Source organism: Lissotriton vulgaris, chromosome 7 (assembly GCF_964263255.1).
Source record: "Lissotriton vulgaris chromosome 7, aLisVul1.2, whole genome shotgun sequence".
In the NCBI taxonomy this organism is placed as follows: Eukaryota; Metazoa; Chordata; class Amphibia; order Caudata; family Salamandridae; genus Lissotriton; species Lissotriton vulgaris.
Window position 1 is genome coordinate 605380825 of NC_141695.1, and position 12991 is coordinate 605393815.

A 12991-nucleotide genomic window follows, 5' to 3' on the forward strand; every position below is an offset into this window, starting at 1 on the left:
CGGTAGAGCAAGACCTAGGTGCAATTTGATGCTGACCGCAATGCAGCACACATCAGATACATCAACCAGGTTCCTCCTGGGCAAAAGATTTTACCTTCTGACTTAGTCCTTTAAGTCCCAATTCACCTCAGGAGTACAATTCAAATGCTCCCTAGGACCTAAGGGGAGGTTTTTAAAGACTCACTCTGTAACAGCCAGAAGCCAACAGCAGGGTCCAGTTCAGGTCCAGTTGCTGTTGGTAAGCAGGGCAGTTGTAGGAAAGGCCTCTTGTATCTTCATGTATCCCTGTAGCTTGAACAGGAGGCCAGCTTAATGTCTCTTGGAGTCCACTTCTTTGTCCTGAATACAAGAAGGACAGCAGGTTCGGTCCTTCAAGGTTCTTCTCAGTTTTCAAACAGAAGGTTCAGTCCTCTTCTGATCTTTCACACATCCAGGAGTGTCTGGAGTTGGATGCCTAGAGATGACACATTTATGCTTGGCAGGAGCTAGTTGGTGAGAATGACCCATGGGCATAATGTAACAAATGGATTAAAGGTGCAAGGGGCAAACCCTAACCACTTGAGGCATTTTCAAGACTGTGGACATTTTCGGCCTCACCAAACCTGGGCACTGAGGACTGTGTGTGTGTGTGTGTGTGTGTGTGTGTGTTGAGAGTGGACTATGGTAATACTAGAATTCTCTCATTTACAACAATAAAATCCAGTTTGAAATACGTTCTGTACCAACAACAAACTCCGAGACAGAAGTACGGTAGAACAAAAGTTGAATTTTACATCAAGCAGCTACTTGATACACAAGAATTGTTTCGGCATCTTGTAAACGCCCTTTTAAGTGTGCCCTAAGTGCTATATGTAGTACCAATTCACACCTATCAAGCAGGATTAGACTCTCCAGCAGGAGTCTTAATGTGATTGGAACCCGCCTCTCTGGGCAGACCAAGGAAGGGGGCAGTTCTGGGTGTTAGCTACATCTGCTTGTTACAGGGTAGGCCTCTTTGAATCTAAAAAGAACAATTGGACAGAAGGCAGAACAACATCATACATTCACCCCAGTACAGAGATATGGGCCTAAATCCATCTCTTTTCTGCTCACCATGCCATTCCAGTTTGGACCCAGCCATATGCCCCATGGTGGTGTTCGTGGTAAGTAGAATGGGCTTTGCCAATAGGGCTGGAGTGCAAGCATTTGCTGGTGAATATTCTTATGTCCTCATTATCCTGACTGTAGATTGTGCAAGCTTCTGTCAGGTGGGTGTTGCAGGCACCTTCAACCTGAGAGCGAAAGCTGTTAAGAGTGAATCAGTTGTTTGTGGTCCTCTAGACAAAGTGCAAACTAAGTAAAGCTGGGGGCACTGAAGAAGTGGCAGGAAGTAACATAGGATGGCCCATAACTATCATATGTTGACTGAGCTTAGTCTTATGATTGGAAGTGGACCAAATTGACCAGAATGACAAACGTAGAGCATCATCCACTTGTAAAATGAGCGCAAATCCTAGATATTGTGATCTTCTGCATCCCATCAAACCTCTGAACTTTCCCTGAGGACTCGGGTCGGTACATACAATGGATATTGTGTTTAATTCATAAACCTTTACATAGTTCTTGTTCTACGGTTGCTTTGCTACTTCAGATCCAGATGGAGCAGTTCCTTAGCCAGAGTAATAGTTCACGCTAGGCACAGGAGTAGGCTTCAAATTATTCGCAGATCATGCATACTACTGCTAGTCCATTAACATAAGAATAAAATGCAAGCATTTGAATGAAATCTAATTGCGCATAAACACAGTGCCCCCATGACATGGAGGTGGACAAGCAGAAGAAGTGGCCTTCATACTTTCACCGATATTGAAGACTTGGCAAATGGCACATGAATAACAATGCTGTTGGGCAATGGAAGGGAGGTAGAGAAAAACAGTGGTACCTGAAGAACGACTCATGCCGCAGCTGCGGCCGCTGCAGGTATGAGCAGTGGGGCGGTGGGAAAGGCTATGGGGGGATTTCGAGAGACGACCACGAGGGAAAATTGATTATTTATTTAATTTTCCCTTGTGGTTGTCTCTTGAAATCCGACCCCTCCCCCTACCCCCAGCCGGCCCCACCGCTCTTACCTGCAGTGGCTGCGGCTGTCATGCGGTCTCTGTTGGCAAGGATGGAACTGTGGTAAATTGAGCAAAATTTGTGAGCAATGCCCTCATCTACCTATGCTTGTCCTGCCACATCCCATCAGGGTCTGTTTTGCATTCACATATCAGTCATATGTTTTTTTCACTGGTTGGAGCATGTTCTTGTAATTTGGCAAGTCCCTTTAAGGCGAATAAAAGGCTTCTCATCAGCCTATGACACATATACATTAACTTCAAACTTGGGAGACAAAACAGCTTTATAAACAGTTTGAACAACAAATGCATCACCTTCGGATACTTAGTTCTGAGTGAGATGATGTGCACCGCATTTAAAGAGAAACACTTTGGAAGGCAGCTGAAGAACGTCAAGCAAACCTTTTACATTAAATCCATTTTGATTAGGGCTCAAGCAGCTCCAGCAGAGGTGAGGAAGTCTTGATGCGTCTAGGGAAAAATGAAAGCACGAGCAGCTCCAATCAACTTTGAATCAGTGAAAATAGTTACAGTTGTATGGGCAGTTAAGCTACAAGCACAGGTAAGCAGCTATTAGTTGGGCTACTTGAGCAAAGTGCACTAAACACCACCTTTCAACAACTTGGTATATAGTGCAAACACCACAGCATGCAACCAAAGTTCCTTTATCATTTCTGAGATATGAATCATCACATAATATACAAGAACACAATTTGGTAAAGTTCCATCAGTAAGATCAGTGCAAGGTTTGGTGAAGGGGCATGGTTACTAGACAGTCATGTGGTTGCCCATCGAGTGCCGTGGGGAAAAGAAAAGCAGGGTTCAACACAGGGCATTGCACCAATGTGACTTGAGTGGCAGATAATAGCATGATAGCCTAGACACGGAAAGCCACTGAGTTTTAGTGGTCAATACCAGTGCAGTCACAGCTCGAGAGACAGCAATAGTGAGCAGTGACCCCCAACACATTGCATTTCAGATGCTGCCGCTGGATGGTAGCCGCAGCCACCTCGCTCGGACACGGGGATATCTCCGTCCCAACAGCACTGAGAGCAGAGGGGTGATAAGTAGGCAGTTCCTTTTTGTTGCCAAATATCTTATATGAACACTCCCAAAGCAAAGCTCTCCATCTCATGACAATATAACGTGAAAGGCTTGGCATACACAGGCTAACTTGAAGCAGGTGCACAGGACAATGCTTGTTTTAAACATACACGTTTATTCTGCTCTTTTAGACCTAGGTAAGAGTTCAGGGGTGCCTTTTCTATTGAAATCTGGTAATGATTTCAGATAATATTAGCATTCCCCAATACAAACTGAAAATAATAGTTCACCTTTCACAAAAAGTGCCTGCCTGGGAAATGGTAACAGGTCTGGATACAACTAATAGCAGCAACTTTTCCCTCCTGAGGTCTCTCTCCTTTACTTTGTGCTATTTGCATTCGACTGCATTTTTAATTCGTATATTTTAATCGCTTGATTCAATAAGCATTTGGAGACTTCCTTTAGCGCTTCCTTGCGCTCTGTGTCCCTTTCCCCCCTCCCTCTGCCTCCAGACTGCTCTCGGCCGAGTATCGACGCCGAGGGCTGGTTCCCGGTTTTTTGGCGGCCATATTGGGTGTGGGCCAGGCGGGTGACGCGCTCTAGCAGCGCTTAAAAAAGGAACAGCTTAGCCCGTGCGAGTGACAACTAATAGCAGCAACTTTTCTCTCCTGAGGCGGAAGCCGGGAGGTCGCTCTCCTTTACTTTGTGCTATTTGCATTCGACTGCATTTTTAATTCGTGTATTTTAATCGCTTGATTCAATAAGCATTTGGAGACTTCCTTTAGCGCTTCCTTGCGCTCTGTGTCCTTTTCCCCCCTCCCTCTGCCTCCGGATTGCTCTCGGCCGAGTATCGACGCCGAGGGCTGGTTCACGGTTTTTTGGCGGACATATTGGGTGTGAGCCAGGCGGGTGACGCGCTCTAGCAGCGCTTAAATAAGACGGCTATGACTCCGCGCAGCGGACGCGGACACGCCAGACCTGCGCCGGAGTCGTGCCAGAGTCCCGACCGTCTGCGCCCGTCCGCGTCTCGGAGGCGGACGGCGTGGCGGGAGCTGCTGGTTCTAGGCTCTCTTATTCGGCATCGGATCTTCTTACTCTTAGGAAAGGCAGGGCCGCGTGTCATGTGGTCTTTCCGGGGCACCGCAGAGGCAAACGCCGGTGTCCTGGGTGTGGATGGCTTCCTGGCAATTCCTCGGCGCTCGGGGCCTCCAGCCCCAAGACCACCGCTAACTATAAATGCCTTTTACTTAATACTCACTCTTTGAGCAGACATGCTCTGGATATTTTCGAGCTGTTAACTGTTGAAAAGCCTGTTTGTCTAATGCTTACGGAAACGTGGCTAGGTGAGTCCTCCAACCCTGATATTGCGACTGCAATCCCTCCTGATTACATGATTTTTAGACATGATAGACCTATCGGGAGGGGTGGAGGGGTGGCGATTATGGTCCAGAGATCTGCCACCTGTGTGATTATCCCCATTGAACCCATTTCTGGTTGTGAGTCCTTGGCCTTTTCTATCACCCTATCTTCCCATCAATCCTTTTCAGGGCTACTTGTCTACAGACCACCAGGCCAGTGTGGGCCCTTTTATGAGGAACTGCAGGGGCTAATTTCGGCACTCTGTCTCAAAACAGAGCACTGTATTATGCTTGGGGATTTTAACATACATATGGAGACCGAGATGGACGGTGATACGATTAAAATCAATGATGTCACCGCCCCCCTGAGCCTTATTCCCTATTTGTCTGTTCCAACTCATAATAAGGGCCACACTCTTGATCAAGTGTTTTCTACTATTCCTCTTGTTATGGCCAGTCCCGTCCCTGTCCTTTGGTCAGACCATTTTCTGATTAGTTTTCAGATTCTGGGTACCAGTAATTTTCCCTGTGTAACTTCCAATCACCTTAGGCAGACTAGTCGGGCATACCATCGGGTGACTCCTGAGAGCCTAGCTCAGGCTTGTTTGGAGCATCCCTGCCCTCTATCTGGTGACCTTGAGAGGGATCTCGATTTACTTCAGAAGTGGCTAGTGGAACGGTTAGATGAACTTGCTCCGCCCATTGCGCCCCGGAAAACTGCTGGGCGGACCTTTGCTCCCTGGTTTACAGAGGCTCTCGCACTGTCCCGGCGCAATTGCAAAGTAGATGAGAGGCTCTGGCGTCAGCAGTACGATCCTGGGGCCAAGGCTGCCTATAGGGCTACTATCAAGGTCTATCATGCGGACATTTCGGCCGAAAAAAAGAATTATTTCTCTGCAAGAATCGAGACAGCTTCTAGTTTCTTCAGGGAAATCTTCACCATTGTGAAGGAGTTCATCAACCCTAAGGCTAATGCATCACATCATGAGTTCTCTGAGCCATGGACGATTTCTTTAGCTAGCTTTTTTACCACGAAAATTAAGCGGATTCAAGACTCTTTCCCCCTTTTGGGCCCTAGTGCTGTTATCATCCCGAGGGACCAGCCAAATTCGACAGCTGGACTGGGACCCTTTCTCTCTGAGTTTTCTTCCCTCTCTGAATCTACCTCCCTGGACCTCCTGGTCAAACTCAAGTCAGGTTCACCCTCCGACCCCTGCCCAGCTAGCTTTCTGGCTAGGACAGCGGAGGTTCTGAACCCGTTGATTAATCCCATCTTGAATCTGTCATTGACTAGTGGTGTGGTCCCTACGGTTTGGAAACAGGCGAAGGTTGTCCCTATTCTTAAAAAGTCTGGCCTTGACCCCGAGATACATGCCAATTACAGGCCAATTTCCATCTTGCCTGCTCTCGCTAAGATAGTGGAAAAGCATGTCCATACTATGCTCTCCACTTTTATTGAAACCCATAGCCTGCTGCACTCCACCCAGTCTGGCTTTCGATCCAACCTAAGCACCGAGACAGCACTTTTGGAGGTCAATGAGGCCATTAAGGAAGTGCTGGACGCTGGAGGAAGGGCCATGTTGGTAATGTTAGACCTGTCAGATATTCTTGCCTTGACCAGGTTGACTGACCACAAAAGGGCGCTACCCAACAGGCCCCCCAAATTTTTTTTCCTGGGGAGGTGAACAGGGGGGTGAAGGGACCTGCTTGTAAGAATAACACCCGGGTGCAGGACTCCCCTAATAAGAAAAGGATATCACTTGGAAGCCTGGGGGGACAAGTAGCCAATTCTCTAAAGAGATTGACGTGTACGAACTCGACTACGGTGGCCGTGTGTGCCCCGCCCTCGACACTAGTACCTCTAAATGTTCCGTAAAGCCCCGACCCTTCCCAAGTCATTGTAGTAACCACATATGATGGGGTAGGAACATCGTGTACTCCACCTATGAGGGTCCTCTCTTGGAATGTGGCGGGGATCGCAAATAAAGTGAACACAATGGATCGGGATCTTCTGATAGACGGCAGTGATGTTTGCCTCTTTCAGGAGACCTGGGCGAGGGAACCCCTGAGTAGATCGGGGTATGAAATTTTCAAAATTCCGGCCAAGTGGAGCGGTATAGGGAGGCCTTCGGGTGGCTTGGCGATCTGGGTAGCAAGTCACATTGGGTGTCAGGCGGAAAGTATGACTACGTTCTCGCAGGACATCCAGTGTGTCCTGCTCAGATGACCTGGCTCAGTAACCTGGGCAGTTATTAATGTATACTCACGGCCCGTTGCCGTGGCCAAGGAGTCATCTACTTTAGATGACCTCTCATCCTTTTTGGGTCAGCTTCCAGGTGATTACAAGATAGTGATGGGTGGGGATTTAAACTGCCATTACGAACCTCTAGCAGGATTAAAGGAGGGTGCCCTCACTACTGAGGACGATTTCTGGGGAGTCCCACCATCTTCATCCCCACACCCCAAAACCTGGTCCCCTCTGGCAGTACAGATTATGTCCCTTACTCTGAATTATGCAATAAGGGCCTGTAATGGGCGTACCCCGTCTGATACCCCCTCAATGTGCACCTTCAATAGGAAAGAGCATGAGTCTAGGTTAGATTACATATTCATAGACATTACTATGTGGTCTAAAGTTCAGGATTTCAAGGTGGTATCCAGAATAGATAGCGACCACAACGCGCTTCTACTGGAGGTGCAACATCCTGCACCTGTAGATGGTCCTTTATCCTCCACCACTAGCGAGGACCCTGGGAAACTGCTCCTCACTACCAACAGGCGTCGTGTTAAATGGCGGAATCTGATAAAGGGGGAATATGCCATGAACAAGATATATGAAATAGCACTCCCCAGTTTCAAAGAAGTAGATGATCTCATAGATCAACCGAGATCCATAGATTACAACAAGAAATTAGCGCAAATTCATGCGGAACTTGTGAGTGGTCTTGCTGAGGTTTTCCATCCAGTGGTTCCACCACATAGGAAAAAGACTCGAACCCCGACCTGGTATAACTCGATCTGCAGGAAAATTAAGTCTGAGCTAATTGCTACCATAAAAGCGGGCTCGAATAAGGTCAAGGTTGCAGAACTCAGGAGGGATTATAAAGTGGCAATGAAAACTGCTAGGGTAGAGTGGGATTGGGACCGCTGGCATGACTTATCTGAAGCCCTTGACGCTAAAGACTCGAGGAAATTTTGGGCTCTGGTGAATAATGGGACAGGGGAACTTAAATCAGCAGTGGAGCCCAACATTGCCCCCTTAGTGTGGGAGGCACATTTTGGGTCACTCTACCAAGACACCACCTCACCGCCTGATGGAGCGGAGTTGGAAGCTTCCGCTTCTTTGGAAGCGGGCCTGGAACTTACGCTTGGTGAGGTGATGACTGCAATGGAGCGATTAGCGATGGGGAAGGAGCCTGGTTTAGATAGATTACCGGGGGACCTGTTCAGACACCATCCTGAAATCTGCGGTCCGTACCTCCTCATTTTGTTTAATGCCATCTTAGGAGGCATGGCGATCCCCTGTTCTTGGCTGGGGGCAGAGATTGTACCCATATACAAAAAGGGCTCTCCTCTGCTCCCGGCCAACTACAGGCCGATCAGCCTTATAGACGTCCCCCAAAAGCTATTCGCTCGTCTAATCCTAAAACCACCTGCTAGATTGGGTGGAGGCCAATGATATTCTGAGTCCCCTTCAGGCTGGCTTCAGGAAAAACACGTCCACCATGGACCAGATCTTCCGCCTTGTTCTGCTTTACTGGAAGACGGTAACGATAGAGGGGGGAAGGCTGTACATGGTGTTCGTGGACCTGAAGTCAGCTTTTGACCTAGTCCCACGCAAGAAACTGTGGGAGGTACTGGAAAAGTTAGGGGTACCCGCTCAGATATTAAACATCATAACCAGGCTCCACGATAACAACTATGCACAGGTCAGGTGTGGGAGCGATGGTAGACTGTCATCTAGGTTCCCTGTGCGTAGAGGGGTGAGGCAGGGCTGTGTCCTGGCACCGACCCTGTTTTGCCTCTTTATTAATAATGTTATAGCCCATCTAGAAAATGTCAAGGATAATGATACCCCACGTTTGGCAGGCAGGCGGGTCCCGGCAATTATGTTTGCCGATGATACCCTCCTTCTTTCCAAATCCCCAATGGGAATCCAGAGGATTTTGGATGGGTTTGGTCTTTTCTGTAGCCAACATGGTCTAGAGATCAACACAGAAAAGACCAAGTTCATGATATTTAATCCACCTAAAAAAGCCAGACCCAATCCGACCCTGGGTAATGCTAGCCTTGAGAGGGTAACCACCTTTTTGTATCTGGGAGTAACGTTACAGGAAAATCTATCCTGGGACCCCCAGATAATAAGATCACGGCTCAAACTGTCCCAGCTGTCGGGTGCAATACTAAAAGTGGTAAATACTTCAACTTATAAGCCCATTAGCCCGGCACTTGAATTGTACAAAACCCAAGCTAAGGCAGCTGCAACATATGGGAGTGAATTATGGGGGCATAAAGTAGGCCAAGAACTAGCAAGAGTGGAAAACAATTTTCTGAGACGCCTCTTGGCTCTCCCTCGAGGCACACCGCTCTTGCCTCTGAGATTAGACATGGGCCTCCCCTCTATTACTGAGGAGCTAGAGTCAAAGCCGGTGAGGTTCTGGCATAGGCTATGGTCCACCAACGAACTTCATCATTACAGGCAGGACCTTATCCATGTCATGAATCTGAACCAAAGTAATAAAATCTCTTGGCTCGCTTTTGTTAAAAAAGAACTTCTCGCCTTGAATCTATCTGAGCTCTGGGAGGACCCTGAACAGGGCTGCCGAAGGGTTTCACGCAAAAGCCTAGTCCGAATGTTTAAAGAAAAAAGACTTTCACTCCTGCTGAACGCACAAACCAGCGGCACTCTCACAGATCGGTTCCTGGAATCCAAAAATTCCTATGTTTTTGAAAGTTTTATGGACCTTATTTTTCCTATCCTTGCGAGGAAATTATTTGTACAATGGAGGCTAGGTACACTGCCCATTAGAACATTTACTCACAAATGGCACAATGGTGTCCAAGCTGTAACACTCATAAGGAAGATGAGCTTCATATTATGTTTGTCTGTTCTGCCTACAGTAAATCTAGGAAGTACTGGTTAGCGCCCCTCTGTAGAAACTTGGGGTTCAGTAACCATTCACACGCTTACAGAGTAATGAAAACCAGCACTCTCACCCATATTGTGTTTGCAGTAGCCAAATTTTTAATGGCAGTTTGGCAGATCAGGAAAAAAAAACCCTCTAATGTGTGGACATTGAGGTGGCTTGCTTCTAACCTCCCTTTTCCTTCTGAGGTGGGAAATCTATCAATTTTAAGACTGTATGAAATGTGTTTTTATGTAAGTAATGTTTTATTGTTTTATGTACTGTATCTTTTATGGTCTATATGACCGAAATAAAGAATTTTTGGATTGGATTGCTAATAGACATGAACTGCTGCCCTGAGTGCCAAACTGTACTGATATCTGCTCCCTAATGCTGATTTTTGTTGTCGTAAGCAAACACGGATCATGTGTGTGCACCATGATTTTGCCCTCTTCCACGTATTGTAGTCTTGATGTACCAGGACATGTGCCCAAAGCGCTACCCTCATAGTGATGGAAGGTCACTACCTTCACCAGGACTTTTTTTAACCTATTTTTTTGGGGTTTTGTCAGAGCATTACAGAAACATAATACAAGTGTAAGGACCTGCATTATTAATCCACGTTTGGTGGCCCCCCTATGGTCACTGTACATATAACAGCAAAATATACTTAATTTGAAGTCATGACAGTTTACAGGTTAAAATATAAAAATTTCAGGATAACACAAGACAATTATCGCCCACCCATGTGTCCGAACCCTGTATGCCCTCAATCCAGTATAGAAAGACCTTATCGTACATACAGAATTTTTTGACAACACCCCTCAGTATCTTAATTCGATTCGTCATCCACCCATGTAAATTTAAGTGCAGGGGAGTTGAAACAAAACGCTAATCTCCTAGAACATGGTGTTGGTTGGCCAATAGGGTGCTACCCCTCCCTCCCCGACCAGGGAGACCAACCTGAAACTTTTCTAACTCATTCAATAAATTGTTCATTTTCATGACGATGGGGGTTCAGCACTGTTAGAACTGGCTATTTCTGGTAGGCTAAGGCTGACGCCAAAGCCAGGCAGAAACCACCATTCTAGTCAGGGCAAGGAAGTCACACGCCAAGATAACCTCTGCTCACCCCCTTGGTAGCTTGGCACAAGCAGTAAGGCTAAACTCGGAGGCAATGTGTAAAGCATTTGCGCCAGCGCACAACAGCAACAACATACTAGGCACACCACAAAAGAGACTCCACACAAGGTTATTATAAAAATAACTTTTGTATTGTAAAAACACATCAGATAAAATCACACACATACATGGTGCCAACTGGCACGGGTAATATTCACATGGGATTATTTACAAGACAGGGCCACATGGGCCACTGTCAGATCGGATATAGTACTTCTAGAATAAGAAATAATAAACATAAAATGGTAATCACAAAGATCACAACCAGTATCCACTGGTAACAGGAACCAGGACCTTACTAGGACCACCTGTACTAAAAAGGACAACCACCTAAGAATAAACACATTTAGGGGTATACCAGAACACATTACCCATGATGCATGTAATACATTCAGAGAAGTAATAAAGAGAACACATTATGCCTAAAGCATTCAGAGGTGTTAAGATTAAAGCACATGATGCAATAAAATACATTCAGGGGTGCAGCGCAAGAAGACACATGATGACTAAGCATTCAGAGGTGCAGCGCATGGGAAGAAAGACACATGATGCCTAAAAACATTCAGAAGTGCCAGAACAATACAATAGCGCAAGAACACACAGTAGGCAGTTACCATCCTAGACATATCAGATAACCACATTGCGCACAACTTACATAAGCCACCACCTGTGGCAGTCCCTAGGCCAACTGGCCTTGTTGGGGCTAAGACGCCCTGAGTCTCAATGTCAGGGTGCGCTGCCATGCAGCGCCAGTCTCAAGAAAAGAAAGCCTAAACGTAGCAGCTGGCACTAAGTGCTGCGCAGCTGTGAAGGCCTGACACCACTGTGCCCTCTCTGTCCCACACAGGGACTCTCTCCTGAAATTGCGCCTAAACGGTGCAGCTGCCCACTAATTGCTGGGCAGCTGGAGAATCAGGAAAAACTGTGGCAGGGCCTTCAGTAGCCCCTCTGGCGAATTGCGTCACAATGGTGGAGCCACACAGGCTCTGAATCACTCGTGTCCCCCAAGGGCCTCACTGGGCCCAAAAACATCAGGTGGGCGGTGAGCTCCTCTAGACTCCAACAATAATGTGCCCTGATAGAGCCTCCGTGGCTCTCGAAACAACTGGGGGAAGACACGGGCCACAGGAGCCATTGACATAATCGGGGGCGGCCCACTGCCATCTGGGGCCGCCCGGAATATACGTCTGCCGTGGCGGAGCTCTCAAGCTCCTAAAATCATGCCCCAAATGCTGGAGCGGCCCGCTGCCAAGTAGGGCCGCTCTTCGCCGTCACTGTGCCTTCAGCAGGCACCCACAGTGGCCCACACGGAGCCCCCCAGCCCTTCGACTCACCGGGCTCTCCTGTGCGGGGCTCCTCCGGGCGGCGGCTTTGTCTTCTGGGCAGCGCGGGGCTCCTCTTCCACCACGGAGCCCCGCCTGCAAGCTCAGCTGCTCTCTGCCGCTCTCCTCTCAGCGGCGGGCATCTCCGGTCTCCCTCTCCTCACGGGAGACCGGAAGGAAACGTCCCTGGCTTCACTCTCTCGGGGCTCCCTCTTGGTCACGGGAGCCCCACAGCGGCCGCCGCCATCTTCTCTTCACCTCTCCCAAGGCGCTGGCCAATCCCAGCGCGGCTCGTCGGGACAGCCTCCAGCGCTGCACCAATCACAGCGCGGCCTTTACTGAGGGGGCTCGTCGCGCTGAGCCAACCAGGGCTCTCTTCCTTCGGTTTCTCCTTCGTCCCGGGCAGCGGCGGTGAAGTGGCGGCAAATGCCGGCTGGGCACCGGCCTCTCCAAAACAATGAATCGAGGTGGGCACTCGATCGGGCCACCAACAAAAACGCTCCCAGCGCTGCAAGTGGCAAACGAAGCGCTGCCAGGCGCTTCAGGCAAAGACACCACCATTAAAGCGCTCCCTAGCGCTAGGGGGAAATAAAGCGCTCCAAAGCGCTAGAAGGGCCATGAACCAGCGCTCTCAAGCGCCAGGGGCCGGAATCCAGCGCTCCCAGCGCTATGGACAACACAAAGCGCTCTCAAGGGCAAATACAGCGCTCCCCAGCGCCACGAACAACAAGTCCAGCAGAGTCCTTCAGGAAAGGGGAGTAAAGGGGACCCAGCAAAAGGTCTCCAGAGTCCAGGATAACAGCAGTCCATCCAGGGTAAAGCAAAGTCCCCCCATCAGCCCAGGCAAGGCAGAGGGGTCCCCC

The 12991-nt window shown here is 48.4% G+C and overlaps 1 long non-coding RNA gene across 1 annotated transcript in view; it reads right to left on the minus strand.

The window, feature by feature from the left end:
* Positions 1 to 2364: 2364 nt before the first annotated feature.
* Positions 2365 to 12991, minus strand: part of LOC147702104 (uncharacterized) — a 95161-nt gene continuing 84534 nt past the window's right edge. Inside the window, exon 3 of the long non-coding RNA XR_015297503.1 lies at positions 2365 to 2567. This is a non-coding gene — a long non-coding RNA (uncharacterized LOC147702104). The remainder of the gene's footprint in view (positions 2568 to 12991) is intronic.